The sequence below is a fragment of the Phacochoerus africanus genome, chromosome 11, assembly GCF_016906955.1.
Source record: "Phacochoerus africanus isolate WHEZ1 chromosome 11, ROS_Pafr_v1, whole genome shotgun sequence".
Lineage (NCBI taxonomy): Eukaryota > Metazoa > Chordata > Mammalia > Artiodactyla > Suidae > Phacochoerus > Phacochoerus africanus.
The window spans coordinates 74,987,211-75,003,464 of NC_062554.1; the positions used below are offsets into that span (position 1 = coordinate 74,987,211).

At 40.6% G+C, this 16,254-nt stretch overlaps 1 protein-coding gene across 2 annotated transcripts in view; it reads left to right on the forward strand.

The window, feature by feature from the left end:
• Positions 1-16,254, forward strand: part of DYNC1I1 (dynein cytoplasmic 1 intermediate chain 1) — a 353,847-nt gene that overhangs the window by 254,676 nt on the left and 82,917 nt on the right. The gene's annotated exons all lie outside the window — the stretch shown is intronic.

Here is a 16,254-nt window from a genome sequence, read left to right on the forward strand (position 1 = left end):
AGATGTGATAAATTAAGGACCTTGAGAAGGGGAGGTTTTCCTGCATTACCTGGATTTGCCCAGTGTAATCATAGGGTCCTTATAAAGGAAAGAGGGAGGCAGGAGAGTGAGATTTGAAGAAAATGTGATGACGGAAGCAGAATCAAAGTGGTGAGAGATGAGCAAGACTCAACCAGCCCATGCTGCTTTGAAGAGGGAAGCTGGCCAGGAGCCAAAGAATGAGGCCGGCTCTGGAAGCTGGAGAGAAGGCAAGGACACTGATTGTTCCCTGGAGCCTCCAGAAAAGAACATAGCTCTGCCCACCCCTAAATTTCAGTGCTAACACTCAGAACTCTAAGTACATTTGTATTGCTTTAAGCCACTCACTGTGGGGTAATTTGTTACAGCAGCAACAGCAAGCAAATACAAATACCTCGTAGTCCTCAGGAAGTGTCTTAGGCACAAGACACAACACAGAGAACAGAGAAGCACATCCCTTGTCCTTGTGAGTGAGGCTTATGAGTTCAATGTGGCTGTTTTATGTTGCCCATGAAGAAATGAAGCCTGATAGAATTCACATGATTTTCACACAGAAAATCTTTTTTTAAGGGCCATATCTGTGGCTCTTTTTTTTTTTCCCCCTAAGAAAATCATTCTTGGTTACCAACCATGGATCTGACACAACAATATCTGTATCCAATGAATAGGAAAAAAATAAAAATAAAAATCTCATCCTGCCCCTCTCACCTGTTCCGTGTGTTACCCTAACAGCTACTGTCCTCTGACCAGCACAACAGTTTAACCCCAATCTCATCTCTTTTATTTGTGAGAGATCTTATATAGGACAACATTCTGAAGAGCTTGGACCATCTAAAACCATGAAATGAAAAGGAAGTGACCTTATCTCTAGGGCAGTGATTCATAACCTAAATGAGGAAACTACATCTGAAAGGAGTTAGGTGACACAGCTATAGTCACAAGTCCTGCCACTGTCCATTTTCCTGCCCGACTCTAGGGTGCCTGGATCCATCTGCTTTACCAGAACCTGAGCTAGGACTCCAGTCCACTTCACTAATGGACTTCTCAGCACACCATGTGGATTACAAAAGGAAATTAACATGGGAAGAAACCCTTTGGAAAGGAAAGGAGCCATGTTCTCTTGCTAGAGTTTTTGGCGAGTCTCACTGTTGGTGTCATGTTCAAGTGTGGGGCTTGATTTAATAGAGACAGCCAACAACTGTGGATCTAATCAAATGGGACTAGAAACATAACTTTCAGTGTCAGGGGTGCTATGCAAAGCATTTTCAAGTTTTGGAATGATATGACAGGAATAAGGCAGAAAGCTTTCAAAGGGAGCTGGAAAATCAGCCTTAGAAATCTTGTTTTTCAGGTCTGTTATAGTCACTCAGTGCGGTATTGCAGACAATTCATTACAATTTATCACACTGATACTCTTGGATTGGATGAAGCCCAAACACGACTGAGTTGGATGCATATTAAATTACCTCTTACTTAAAAGGAGGGTGGTCTCACCAGGGGAGGATGGAGTTCATTAGCAGCCTGAGAAGCTTTTCTTAACTCTTCATTATCTGGTTTCATATTGTTCCTAGTTCCCCAGGAACCTTTCCTTTTTTAACTCTAGAAGAAGTGCCCTGGATACTGTGTGAATTTCAGTAGCCACTAGTTTCTAAAATAATCCACATGTCTGTAAACAAAATTTAACTTTATATGACCACTGCTCCTGTTCTTTACATTAAATCATTTATTTTTCCTTTTTAGGGAAAAGGAAAAAAATATATTGTCCTTACGTATTTATATCTTTTTTTATTATACACTCCATTATGATAATTGGCTGACATACATATTGAGTGTACTCTAACAGATGTGTTTGAGAATTAAGATTGCATTTCTACTAGCTGACCAGCACTATCAGCCAGAGTTCAGTGAAGGACAAGGTTCAGACTGGATTCTACTGACAAAAGGCTTTGAATATGCCTCCAGATTTTTTCCAGAGTTGAGAACTTCAAACTCCATGTAAATGCCCTTTAATTTTTGCATTCTAAGTCTTGCGAGATAGGGTTCCTCACCCCCACCCCCACCCACCCCCAGGGTGGCCGGGGAGGAGCGGAGGGTACAAAAAGGACAGAGAAAAATCTCTGAAGTGCTGTAAATTTAATCATTTGATCCCAAAGGAATTTTTATTCATACATTTTTGTTTGTCTCTGAGTTTATTATTTGTCCTTCTTTGAAAACCTAGCTCAGGTTGAACAGTTGGGAATTTGATACCCATTTATCTGTTGGTCTTCCGAGTATACATAAATGTTAAGAGAGGATTTATCTCAGCTTAGAAATGAAGCACCAGGACAGATTTCTGTCCTTTCTACCCTCTACTCACTCTGTCTTTGGGTTTCTTGTTAAACATCAAAGAATCTTCACTGGCAAAAGCGGTGGTGTAAAAGTTGGGGGATGGGTGAGACTTGGGATTGGGTGACAATCACAAAAATCAGTTTACCCTTGTCTCTTGCATTGATCTTTTAGCAAGCACTTAAACCCAGTTTTTTCTAGTCCTTTTCAGTACTTCAAAGTAGCAGTTTATCAATAGAACCAGCAAGCAAGACACAGTCCTAAGAGGTCATCTGGTTCATCTCCGTGCCTTAGGCAGAAGCATATCTAAGTAATTCCAGGCAAATAAAAAGGACAAAGACTGCTTCTGCCTTTGCACCAGATTGCTTCTTGGTTGTAGGACCTCGCTTCCTCTTCACTTCCCTGAGATCTATATTCACCATATACTTTTAATGTGAGAAAGCACCTATTCTTGCCAAATTCTTTTATTTTCTTGCTAAATTTAGAATAATTCAACTGATTTCATGCACCATCACAGCTGACAAAACCACCACAGTAACTAAAAAAACAAAAACAAAAACAAAAACAAACAAACAAAAAAAACATATGAAGAGACTATGATAGCAGAACACTTCAGGGTTTTTTTTGTTTTTCTTTTTTTAATGGTCCCCCTGTAATTTCTGACCTAAGTGGCTTGGTAATGATCTAATGTGGAATGTTCCATGACTCTCTGGGTGGGTCCTCCAAATGTAGACTTATTTTATCAGCAGGGGGTTGTTAAGTGACAGATGGAGACTGCATTTTCTTCACTTTTTGACCTCCTCTAGCACAAAATCTGAATCCTACAAATTCAGAAAGAAATTGCCCACAAAGCAAGACATGGATATATCATGCACTTGTTTTTAGACATTTCTGCCAATTCAACAATTCTGAATCTGGTTAGCCTATTTATTGTTGTTTATAAAAACAACAACATAATTCGATCGAATTTTATAGCTGAAAGTCATTGTCGCCTTTTTTACATTGCAGGAAGAAAGAATTTGTAAACTAAGAAGCTGGCTCTCTCTTTTTTTTTTTTTTTTTTTAAATATAGCTTACTCTATCAAGGAGGAAGTAGGAGGCAGGGAGGGGGGAAATGACCCATATTCCTGAATGCTGTGTTTGCCCTCTTCCAAAGGTCTTAGTCCTTCTTCAATCGAAAATAAATTTAATTTGTGGCTCCACTCTAAGTAAGATGGTTTGATGGTAAAAGTGGAGCAGTCCCAGGCCTGAATTTAGAAAAGTCGTGTGGCTGAATCCCTTAGTGACACTTTCATGTGGTTGGGTGAGCCATTCTCAGAAACCCCAAGCATTTTTGAAGATACTAAACTGGAGACATTCACGGTTCTTCCCTCCCTTTTTGCTGTTAATCCTTCATGTTTTAACAGGCGCTGGAGCTAATACTGCCTACACTCTTTCCTGTCAATTGGAACTCTCTTTCTTCTCTCTTAAATAATCTGTTCTACTTCATACTCATATAAACCAAAGGGGTAGATGTCAACACATGCCATATCCAAATATCAATTTCCTTTTTTTAATTAAGCAGGATTTAGACATTTGACTTGAAGAAAGCTGGTGCTTTTTAACATATAAAGCAATCATACGTTCAGCTCTGCCTGTTCTTTTTTGCACGTTTTTATAAAGCAAAATTTTGCTTTTAGCTTGCATGCACACCTATTCCAGGCATAGCAACCTGGGTTTCATATTTCCCCAAAAGGAGATCCTAAATGGTTAGTAAATGATTGGAAGTCTAGACGGAAAAAGCTTTTTTGACCTGACCATGTTTCATTGAGCATTATTGTCAAAAAATGATGGCATATCTCCATCAAATTTTGGAGTAATCTGATATATAGAAATTGAATGTGAGTGTGGGTATATTATATGCCCCTTTTACCAACTGACCTCAAACTCCTGGATTTTTGTTATTGTTGTTTGTCAAATGTTTTCTAGGACCTAGACTGTTTATGTAGACCTAATTACAAGAGAAAAAAAATCAAACCCAAATTAAAGGGACATGCTAGGAAATACCTGACTGCCCACAGTCCTCAAAATAGTTGAGATTATCAAAAACAAGGGAAGTCTGAGAAATTGTCCCAGCCTAGAAAACCTAAGGAGACGTGATGACTAAATGTAATGCCCTGATTGGGATTCAGGAACAGGAAAAGGCACCTATGGATAAAGTTTGACTTCAGTAGTATTGTATCAATATTGGTTCATTAGTTGTGATAAATGTACCATGCTAATGTAATAATAGGGAAGCTGTTAACATTAGGGAAAATAGCATGTGAGGTGTATGAGAACTTTTCTATAATGCTAAAACTATTATCAAAAGTTTATTAAAATTTTAAAAAATAATTTGTGGTGGTTTCTCAATGGTGCTCTTAATGGTGGTGAGGATTGAAACAGGAGTAAGAGACACTCTTCTTCTTACCAAAAAAGTTTATATGGGAAACAAACTGTCCTTTTACAAAGAAGGAAATAGCAATTTCCTAGATATTCTGCTGTGTAACATGTAGGTAAGATCTAGTTTGACATCTGACACAAGGAAGGTTGGTGGTCTAAAGCTATTACCTTCTAAGAGTAGCTTTGCATTTTAAAGAACTTGTTACCAAGATCCTCCATCTTGCTATTGGGTCATTTTTAGCAGGAATGTGCACACACACAAAATTGTGTCGAGGGCTCATTTTCACTGTGCATTTTTGGTATGTGTCTTGCATTTTAAAGCTCTTTTGGAGACTCTCAAGGCCCAGGTGAGGATGGAATGCACCTCAAAATTTTCACTGGTGGTTATTTTTGAATTTTTTTCCTTAACACAGGCCATGCTTTTCCTTTTTTAATAAAAAAAATTTTTATGAAGATTCTTTAAAATCTGTAGTGTTCAGAGTTCCTGTCATGTCTCAGTGGAAATGAATCTGACTAGTATCCATGAGGATGCAGGTTCAATCCCTGGTCTTGCTCAGTGGGTTAAGGATCCAGTGTTGTCGTGAGCTGTGGTATAGGTCACAGATGTACCTTGAATCCCACATTGCTGTGGCTGTGGCATAGGCCTGCAGCTACAGCTCTGATATGACCCCTAGTCTGGGAACCTACATGTGCCATGGGTTTGGCCCTAAAAAGACAAAACCAAAAAACTATAGTGTTTTACAATTTTTAGAAGTTTCACACAGATGATATCATATAATCCTGCAATAATCCTTTTTTCCCCCACCTCTATCTTGCCCCTCTCCTCTCTACACTGGTAACCACTAGTTTGTTCTCTGAGTCTGCTCCTCTTTTTGTTTTATTCACTAGTTTGTTGTATTTTTGAGATTCCACATGTAAGTGATATCATGCAATATGTTTCTCTGACTTATTTCAGTTAGCATAATCCTTTTCTTTAATTTCCAAAATATAACCATTTTACCCAAGATGATCCCTTCTCCTCATGAACCTCTTATTTTAAAAAATGGTTGCATGTTTCATATTTCTTGAGTTCAGAAAAATGTGGCTGTATTTTAAGCAGGAAGTCGTTTTTATTTGGTAAAGCACACGGGGTCTCTCTCCTCTTCTCATAGGAACTAATAATGGTTCACATAATTATTTAGGGGATAAGCACTCATTTAAGACCTGTTGTATTGAAATGGCATTTTTGATTTGGCTGTATTTCTCCCCAAAGCAGCATTTTCTCCCAAAGCAGTGACAATAAAGGCCAAGCTTATCAGTAATGACCCAGTTGGTTTCCAGCTGCTAACTGTTCCCATAGACTCCCATGAAATGATTAATTGGTCTCAATCAATTCCCAGCAGGAAGTACCCACCTCATGGTAAATATCTCCACAATCTGTACTCATTGGTTCTGTTGTCAACTATTGAAACCATGAGGTTAGGAGTCCTTGCATCAGGTGATGGATCTCTATGCTGGCAACAGAAGTCCAATGGGAAAGGGTTGGAGGCTCAATGCCAAAGCTGTGGTAGCCAATGGGGGGCCCCAAAGCTCTCTCTGTCCTGTAGGGATGCGTGAGGTTGTCTGCAATCATGGGTCCCAAGCATGAAGTCAGAAACAGAGGGATTGGGTATCTCTAAGAGAAAATGCACCTGCACTCAGGTGATGCAAGGTTTCACAGTATATTGACTTCTAAATCAGCCAGGCCATAGTTCAATTCTGGGCTTTGCCCTTTATAGTTCATTTGATTGTAAGCCCATGACTTGACTTGCCTGAGTCTGTATTTCTTGATTTGAAAAACAATGAAGGCAAAATCACGCACCTAATGGGACTGAAATAAGATGTATGCACTATGTTTGGCATTTAGGAGGTGCTCAAAAGTTTTGGAATGTGTTCACAAGTAAATTCTATGTAATCTGGTGTGACAGGTAATGCTTATTAGCCCTCCTAATAATGATCAAGAAAGCTCTCAAGTGTTCAGTGTTGGCTTGGTGCATGATGCAGAAGGAAACTTGGGACCTAAACTTTCACTATCCCTCTCATTGATCACTTTCTAAGAGACTAATCATTTAGGAAGGGAGGGAAAGCAAAGAGAGAGGTAAAAATTAGCAATTCAGCTTGAAGGAAATTAAGCAATAGGCACTTGAGCTGAAGAATGTTTATTGTATTACATGTGTCTCAGTTGGTCAGGTTGAAAAAATGGGTGCATGACCCCATGAAGGAAACATGCCAGGCTTGGCCTCCACTGATGCAGAAGGAGACTCACACTTTGAGCCATACTTTTCAAACAGGTTCTCCAAGTTTCTCAATGATGCAAAACACAGACCTCCCGGCCTTTTCAGATTCTGACTCAGTAGATCCAGGCTGGGACCCAGGAATCTGTGTTTTTAATAAGCTCTCTCAGTGCTTCTTAGATTCAGATTAGTTTGAGAACCAAGCAGCACTCTTCACTTGAGTGCAGACTGCACATGGGAATTTCCTGTGGAATTAAAAAAAACCTTGATGCCCTGATCCTACCCCCAGAAATTCTGTTTTAATTGGTATGGGATGTGACTTGAGCATCGAGAATTTTAAAAAGCTCCTTAGATGAGTTTAGGTAAAGGCAAATTTGGACTAACACCGATTTAGAAAATAGTTTGGGGGGCCATGCACCTGCAAATGGTAAATAAGTAATAATCAGGTGTAAAGTCACATTGCAGATAAGTCCCGGCTTGATTCAAGGTGTGATGTGAAATAATGGTTAGATATTACATTTCAAGGAGTTCCTGTCGTGGCTTAGCATTTAGTGAACCCAGCTAGCATCCAGGAGGACGTGGGTTCGATCACTGGCCTCCCTCAAGCCTCCAGGCCTCCCTCCCTGTGTTAGGGATCTGGTGTTGTCATGGGCTGTGGTATAGGTGGCAAACATGGCTCAGATTCTGTGTTTCTGTGGTTGTGGCATAGGCCGGCAGCTAAGGCTCTGATCAGACCTCTAGCCTGGGAACCTCCATATGCTGTGAGTATGGTCCTAAAAAGACAGACCAAAGGAAAAAAAAATTCCATTTCAGAAAACTTCCTGGCAATAGTGTTCAAATTATCCCATTGCCCCAGAATTTTGTTGTATTCAAAAGTTCTTGTGGAGTTACTGTTCTGGCTCAGTGGTTAAGGAATCCGACTAGGAACGGTGGGGTTGCAGGTCCGATCCTTGGCCTTGCTCAATGGGTTAAGGTTCCAGAGTTGCCATGAGCTGCTGTGTAGGTTGCAGACGCGGCTTGGATCTGGTGTGGCTGTGGCATAGGCTGGCGGCTATGGCTCGGGTTCGACCCCTAGCCTGGGAACCTCCATATGCCGGAGAAGAGGCCCAAGAAATGGCAAAAAAAAAAAAAAAAAAAGTTCTTGCACTGAAGGAACTACTAAAGTACTATGATCTAGAGCCTAAGTTCTCCTAAATGGGCAGTGCTTGCAGTGTGAGTATGCAGGTGAATAATAATGCAGGGAGTTCCCTTTGTGGCTCAGTGGGTTAAGGACCTGACATTGTCTCCATGAAGATGCAGGTTCAATCCCTGGCCTCACTCAGTGGATTAAGGCTCTGGCATTTGTCGCAGGCTGCAGCATAGTTCAAAAATGTTGCTTGGCTCCGATCTGGTGCTGCTGTGGCTATGACATAGACCTCAGCTGCAGCATCAATTCAGTGCCTAGCCTGGGAATTTTCATATGCTGCAGATTTGGCCCTAAAAGAAAAAAAAAAAAAGAAGAAGAATAATGCAACATGAATCTAATCTTGACTTTCACTGTGGAGTTATCTCTAGTGCTAACAATTCACTGTTTCCTCTTGCTCCTCTTCTTCATTACCCAAAGTCAGTATGTCAGGACTTGGAATTGCCATCAGCAATAGGATCTATAACCAAGCAAGCATGAAAATCTGTTACACCAGAGAGTCTCAGTGTCCCAGGCAGGAGGGGAAGGTTGTCAAAATAAGGACTCTGAAGAGTTAAAACATGTAACAGAAGGTATGGTAAGACTTCCAGGAGATAGCTTCTCAAGGCAGGACCAAGCTCTACTATCAGAACTGTTTTAGGAAAGATTTGTTGAGCAAAATGAAAACTTCTCTGGACCTTTGTTTTCTCTGGAAATGTTTCTTCAAACCACAAAGTGATTATTTCTAACTCTATATGGGGGTATACTGTTTATTATCTTTAAACAGCATTACTTAGTTCAAGTCTTTCAGCAGCCCCAGAGACGAGAAGCAAAGAAAATGCCCTGTTTGTAGGTAGGGCAAGAACTAGCATGCTCCTACTATGAATCGAAAATTCAGGCTTAGAATGAAACCTCACTGTAATTGGGATGACTACTGTAAAAAACAAAATGAAATAAACAAAAAAAAGCAGAAAAGTAAGTATCAGCAAGGGTATGGAGAAATTGGAATGCTCGTGCCTTACAGGTAAGAATGTAAAATGGTACAGCCATTGTAGAAAACAGTATGACAGTTCCTCCAAAAATTAAAAATTAAATATGATCCAGGCAGTTCCACTTACAGGTATATACCCAGAGGGATTGAAAGCAGGCTTCTTGAAGAAGTATTTGTGCACCTGTACTTAGAATAACATTATTCACAGTAGCCAAAAGTGGAAGCAGCTCAAGTGTCTATTGACAGATGAATGGACAAATAACATGTCGTATATGCCTATGGTAGAATATTATTCAGACTTCAAAAGAAATTCTGATACATGCTACAACATGGATATACTGATATTTATAGTGTAATAAAACCTTTAGGACATAGGAGAAGTGAAATAAACCAGCCATAAAAGAGGAATTCTATGCGATATCATTGACATGAAGTTTCTAGAGTAGTCGCAGTCATAGAAACAAAGTAGAATGGTGGTTGCCAAGGGGGGAGATTAGAAATGAGGAAATGACGTTTAATAGATACAGAGTTTCAGTTCAGGAAGATGAAAATGTTCTGGAAATGGATGGTGGTGATGGTTACACAACAGTGTGAATATACTTCATGCCCCTGAACAGTACACTTAAAAAAAATGGTTAATAGCTTTATGTTGTATGTGTTTCACCACAATTTTTAAAAACAAATAAGCAAATAATTTGCAAATATGCAAAAAAAAAAAGTTATAGCTTAGAGGATGCACACAACCAGTGGGTATCAGAGCAGGAAGTCAGCTTTAGAGGCTCCAAGTGTGTGAACCCTCCCTTTCTACCTCAGAACCTCTCAGGAACTTGAAACTTGAAAACACTATTCAGAGAGAAATAAAGAGAATCAAATAATTATTTAGGAAAAAGTGATCAAAATAGTCCAGACAGTTGTCCTGAAGAGGAGAACAAAGTTTGGTAAGTTTCAAGAGTTTAGAACCAGGTCAGCTTTAAAAAAGAAAAAAAAAAAAGATATCATTCACACAGCATAAAACTCACCCTTTTTTTTTTTTTTTTGGTCTTTTGTCTTTTTTGTTGTTGTTGTTGTTGTTGCTATTTCTTGGGCCGCTCCCGCGGCATATGGAGGTTCCCAGGCTAGGGGTTGAATCGGAGCTGTAGCCACCAGCCTACGCCAGAGCCACAGCAACGCGGGATCCGAGCCGCGTCTGCAACCTACACCACAGCTCACGGCAACGCCGGATCGTTAACCCACTGAGCAAGGGCAGGGACCGAACCCGCAACCTCATGGTTCCTAGTCGGATTCGTTAACCACTGCGCCACGACGGGAACTCCCCAAAACTCACCCTTTTAAAGTGTACAGTTCACTGCTTGTATTTTCACAAAGTTGGCAACCATCATCATTAACTCCAGAATATTTTTATCACCCCCCAAAATAAACCCAGACCCATTAGTAGTCATTACCTATCCCCGCCCCCCACCAACTCCCATTGCCAAGCAACCACTCATTGACTTTCTGCTTCTATGGTTTGGCCTCTTCCGGACATTTCACATAAATAGAATCATACAATATGTGAGCTTCTATGATTTCTTTCCCTTAGCATCTTTTTAGGGTTCCTGCATGTTACAGCAGGTATCAGTACTTCGTTCTTTTTTATTGATGAATAATATTCCATTATATGGATTCGCCCATTTGTTTATTCTTCAGTTGATGGACGTTTAGATTGTTTCTATTTTTTCTCTAGGACCGCTAATGCTGCTGTGAACATTCATGTACAATTAGATGTACAATTAGAGTAGTTTTTCAGTTATCTTGAGTATGTATCTAGGAGTGGAATTGCTAGGTCAGATGTTAAGTCTATGTTTAACTGTTTCAGGAACTGCCAGACTGTTTTCCAGAGTGGCTGCTTCATTTTACATTCCTGTCAGCATCTCCATTACCTCACCAACATTTAACTTCCTTTTTTATTTTTTCCCCTAGCTTTATTGAGATTTAATTTACACACACACATTTCAAATTTAGCTACCCTAGGAGTTCCCACTGTGTCTCAGCAGGTTACGAACCTGACTAGTATCCATGAGGATGCAGGTTCGATCCCTGGCCATGCTCAGTGGGTTATGGATCTGGCATTGCTGTGAGCCGTGGTGTTGGTTGCAGATACAGCTTGGATCCCTTGTTGCTATGAGTTGTGGTGTAGGCCAGCAGCTGCAGCTCTGATTCCTGATTCAACCACTAGCTTGGGAACTTCCATATGCCACAGGTATGGCCCTGAAAAGCAGGAAAAAAAGACAATTAAGTTACCCTAGCAGGGGTGACAGGGCACCTCATTATGGTTTGCACAGTAACTTTTGTATTCTCAGCACACAGCCCACGACTAGGCACACACAATACTGAAAGACATGAAAATTCCAAGGGATTCCAAGAAAGGTCATTGGAATGCTTGATTTCTAATCTGCCAGAAACCAGATTTGAGAATCAGCTGCTTGTCATTTTTCTGTAACTACAGACTGAGTCAATAAGTAGCAAGCAAGCTAACTCAGTCTTTGCTCCTGGATACCCCATTACTAATGGGGAGATAGCTTTCAGCAGATGGTCACTCTTAGAGTTGAGAACAATGATGTGTGCACCCTGGGATAGAGACTTGGGCATAGAAAAGGAGAGCTGTGACAGAAGCAGCCTGTTTCCCCTTGTCTCAGTTTTAGTGAAGTGCCCGGCTCATAACTCCTGTCTTGGTTTTACCCCCTTCACACCTTCTATGTTGTCAGATGCCGGTGCTGCATGATTGCCTATAAGAGGTGTTTTCGACAGCAGTGTTCTCCAGTTACATTTGTTTCCATTAACAAAAGAAATATTTTTCTGGGTTTCCTAGGTACTGGCAGAAATATACTACCTCACTAGAAGCCAGAAGCATCTGATCTGTCTGCCTCACAGGCCTCTGACAGTTAAGCATTTGCTTTTAGGCAAATAAAATGTCAGCCATCATTGAACAGCATATGGCAGCAATATAGCCATTCCCTCTCTGGGACCAGCATCTCTCCAGAAGACATGGTACTTGATATTAGAGATGCTTTGGAATGCAGGACCCCCATCCATCCTGCCCAGGCAGGATGGCTGGGGAGTGGGTTGAGTGCTTATGCAGCAAAGGACAAAGACAACGAGATCAAATGTGAGCCTATGGGGCCAGCTGCCCAACCAGCAGTGGCCAAATGCTGTTTGCCCTGGGTATCTGGATCTGTGGTTAAGGGAAAGTACCATCCTTAAGCTGGCTGGGATTAACTCTATAAAATAGAAAACAGCCCCTACAGCCACTCAAAGAGGGGTTGGGGCAGCCTAGAATTGAATGCATTTGGTATGCAGTGCGAGGAGGGAGTCCTGGAGGATGGCATGTCCACTGCTTGTCTCTGTGGAATTCCCTTGGTGAACAGGGTCAAAGAAACTGCCTAGGCTCAAAATAGATGATACGGGTGTGGAACCTTGTTGTAGTGGGTCAGCTCGTGTGCAAGCAGCTATGTGGTGTGATGGATGGATAAGGAGGAGGGCTGCCTTTGCAGGAACGGCCCATAACCAGGCAGTCTGCTCAAGATTAGAAAATAAAGTTTCCTCAGAGGACACCAGAAATTGTGGATAAAGATAGCCTGATCCTCAAAATGCAGTCTCAAGACCTTGCTTGCCCTGGTTTGGGGGAACTAGAGGATGTAAATAATCACCATGAGATGCTCGTGAGTTTGGAAATGTGGTTCCTCATGTAATAATGTCTCACGTTACTTGTGTTGGAATATTGTCAGTCAGGCTCCCCAGTTTTATATGAAGCTTTTAATATATGAGCTTATATTTCTGGGACCCTGACTGACCATCAGCATGACCATATCAATGAAATCACTAGCCTTGGAAAAACAGAGTTCAGTGGTAGTATCAGGAAAGTTTATTTTGATTAGGCAATCAGCATTGTCCTCAAATCCTCATCATCTTCATTATTATTTTTCCGCTCATGTAAACTAGTTGACTAGAATGTTTAAAGGCCATGTATTATCTCTCAAAATAACTCCAAGGCTCTAATATTTTACAGAATAAAAGTAGGTAAAAAGTTACGACAACAAAAATATCTGTATAGATAGGTATTCTTACAGAGCCACTAATAAGGTAGTGAAGCTTCTTGTTTCCAATTAATTTTTTTGTCTAAAGTACACTAATCATGTAATGCTTTATTATGATGCTGAATAACTGAATTTATACAAAATTTTAAATCTTAGAAAGTGATGGCAATTTTAAATCTTAGAAAGTGATGGCAATTTTAAAAGTAACATTCACATTACTCTTAATGTTTTTCATAGAATGTCTTCAGAAAATGTACTGTTAAAAATGAGAACAACAAAAAGCCACATGTCTTAGCAGTGTCAATCAACTTTTCTGGAATGCTTTTCTACTCTTTACCCAATAGATGTAATTGACAGCATGGTGTCATCCTTTGCTCTTGATGCTGACAGTCAATAAATTCTATGACAATTGGCAACAACTAGATCAGTAGCTGTATGCACAGCACAAGGTTGTAGGGATTTTTCTAAGACACTTTACTCCTAGGAGATGGATGTAGACTTTCCAAATTTGAAGAAAAGCTGTCTCTGTCAAGGCTGTAATTGAAGGCCTGTTTCCGTGTGTCTAAAGGGACCTAAACATTTGGATGAAAAATAAAAAATTCAGTCAATCAACCAAATGTTTGCTACCATTACGTCAAACATCAGGGTACTTAAAAACATCTCAAGAAATGACTAACTTCTAAACTTTACATCTAGATAATTGAGATCATACTGCCTTACAGTGTCCATATGAGTGACAGTATGTCAAATGTGGCATACCCTGGAGATCTATTTTGAACATTTCTACATAGTCTATCATACATACACTATATACTATAATTAACATATTGAGCTGAAAAAAAAAAAAAGTTGGGAGTTCCCTTTGTGACTCAGTGGTCATGAACCTGACTAGTATCCACGAGAACCTGGCCTCACTTAGTGGGTTACAGGATCCGGCGGTGCCGTGAGCTGCGGTGTACAGCTGTGATTCGCACCCCTAGCCTGGGAACCTCCACATGCCGCAGGTGTGGCCCTAAAAAAAAGACCCCCCCCCCCAAAAAAGTGAAGTTGATGACTCACATAACTACTCCATTTTTTTTTAAGGGCCACACCCATGGCATATGGAGGGTCCCAGGCTAGGGGTCAAATCACAGCTGTGGCCACTGGCCTATGCCACAGCCACAGCAACATGGGATCCAAGCCGAGACTGCAAGCTACACCACAGCCCATGGCAATGCCAGATCCTTAACGCATTGAGCAATGCCAGGGATCGAACCTGCATCCTCATGGATGCTATTCAGTTTCGTTTCTGCTGAGCCTCGACGGGAACTCCTACTCCTTCATTTCTAATCTTCCAAATAGAAAATTAAAAAATTGTCTACTCTATTTTCCTGGTGGAGATACTTATGTAAAGATTGATTTGCAGTAAAACAAAGTTGATTGTGGTGGCAGAGCTCTGGTGCTCCAAAGCATTGTGACTGTTTTTTAGCATTCGTTTGACTTTTTATCAAATATAAATAGAATTCTGAGTTCAAGATGGGGGTCTTTGTGCCATTTAAAATTTTTTGAAGTGATTTACTTAGCACCAGGTAATGAATGAATGAATGAAGACCGAACACACGAATCATTTAAAGAGTGGGAATTAGAGTTTTCACCTTGTGGTTTTGGATTCTAGTTGATGACCAACTAAGTATTGCTATTTTGTAGAAACATTCCCACTGTTTATTTTTTTCTCTAGTCTCTTAACAAACTGTACAAGGTTTGGAGCAGCATTTGCTGAGATTTACAAATACTGCTCCAAACACGGAAGCAATCAAGCAGTTGAACTCTAGATTTTTCAAATTTAATGACATTCCTTTATATCTATTGATTGGAGCTCTGGTAAATTCAATTGTTGATACCACCTGGGTAATTTTAAGCCTTTCTGAAATTTTAAAGAAAATGTTTCCAACATAACTCAAGCAACATAAGAATTTCATCAATTGAAAACTAAGAATCTTTTCTGTGGGATGTGTAAAACAAGAAGCTGACCGGCATTATTTTTCTTTTTCTTTAATGCAGTATCATTATTGAGAGTTATTCTTGAACTTTATGAAAACCAGATTGGGGCACCGTGCATGTTCTCCATCGAATTGTATTCAAGGAATTGGAGCTGAAAATCATTGAAGCTAGGAAAACGTGACGTTGAAAACTGGTCTACACATTCTTTACCTCAGAGTATCTGAAACTGTTTCTGGCTAGGAAGTCTTAGGCTGATAGTAGATCGGAATTTTTTTTTTAATGGATAGTTAGCTTCCCAGTCGGAAAGAGGTCATCATTTCTTTTTCAATCACTTCTTTACTTGGGTAGTTTATCAGTTACAACCTTTGATCCTCTCTCTCTCTCTTTTTTTTTCCTTTTCTTTTGCTCAGAAAGCTGCAGTTTCTCCCTATTGCCCACAGTAAATCCAAACAGTGCCTGCCATTCAAGGGCCCTCTCTTGTGAGGCCCAGATGACCCCTCCAGCCACATTTCTCCCTCCCTACTTCTTCCGTGCATGCTCCTTCCCAGCCAAGCCAGACCAAGGCCATTCACCAGCTTCTGTTTTGCTGCTTCCAGGCTTTTCTTCCCATTATCCCATCTCTGGGGAAACACTCTTCTTCACTTGCTGAATGTTCCACATTCATGTAAGGGTGATACGCTCCCTTTCATGAGGTCTTCCTAAACCATCCTACCCTTTCTGCTCTCCTTTTCTCTCCCATCTCCTGGCTAAACCAAACTTTCACACCACCCCCATCTCACACACACACACAAACACACACACACACATGCGCTCCTGTGGTCTAGCCATGGCATGTATCACTTTTAAGACTGCTGCTTCTGTGTGCAGGTCGTGACCTGCATAAGCATTTCAAACGCAGGGGACAAGCAAGGACAAAATTCCACCTTATTCTCCACTAGCCAAGGCCTGCACATGCCCACGTGACTGCGTGTGTGCAGAGACACCTTTCTCTATTCTACACAAAGACATGGGCTAGCTTGTAGGTGTAAGCAA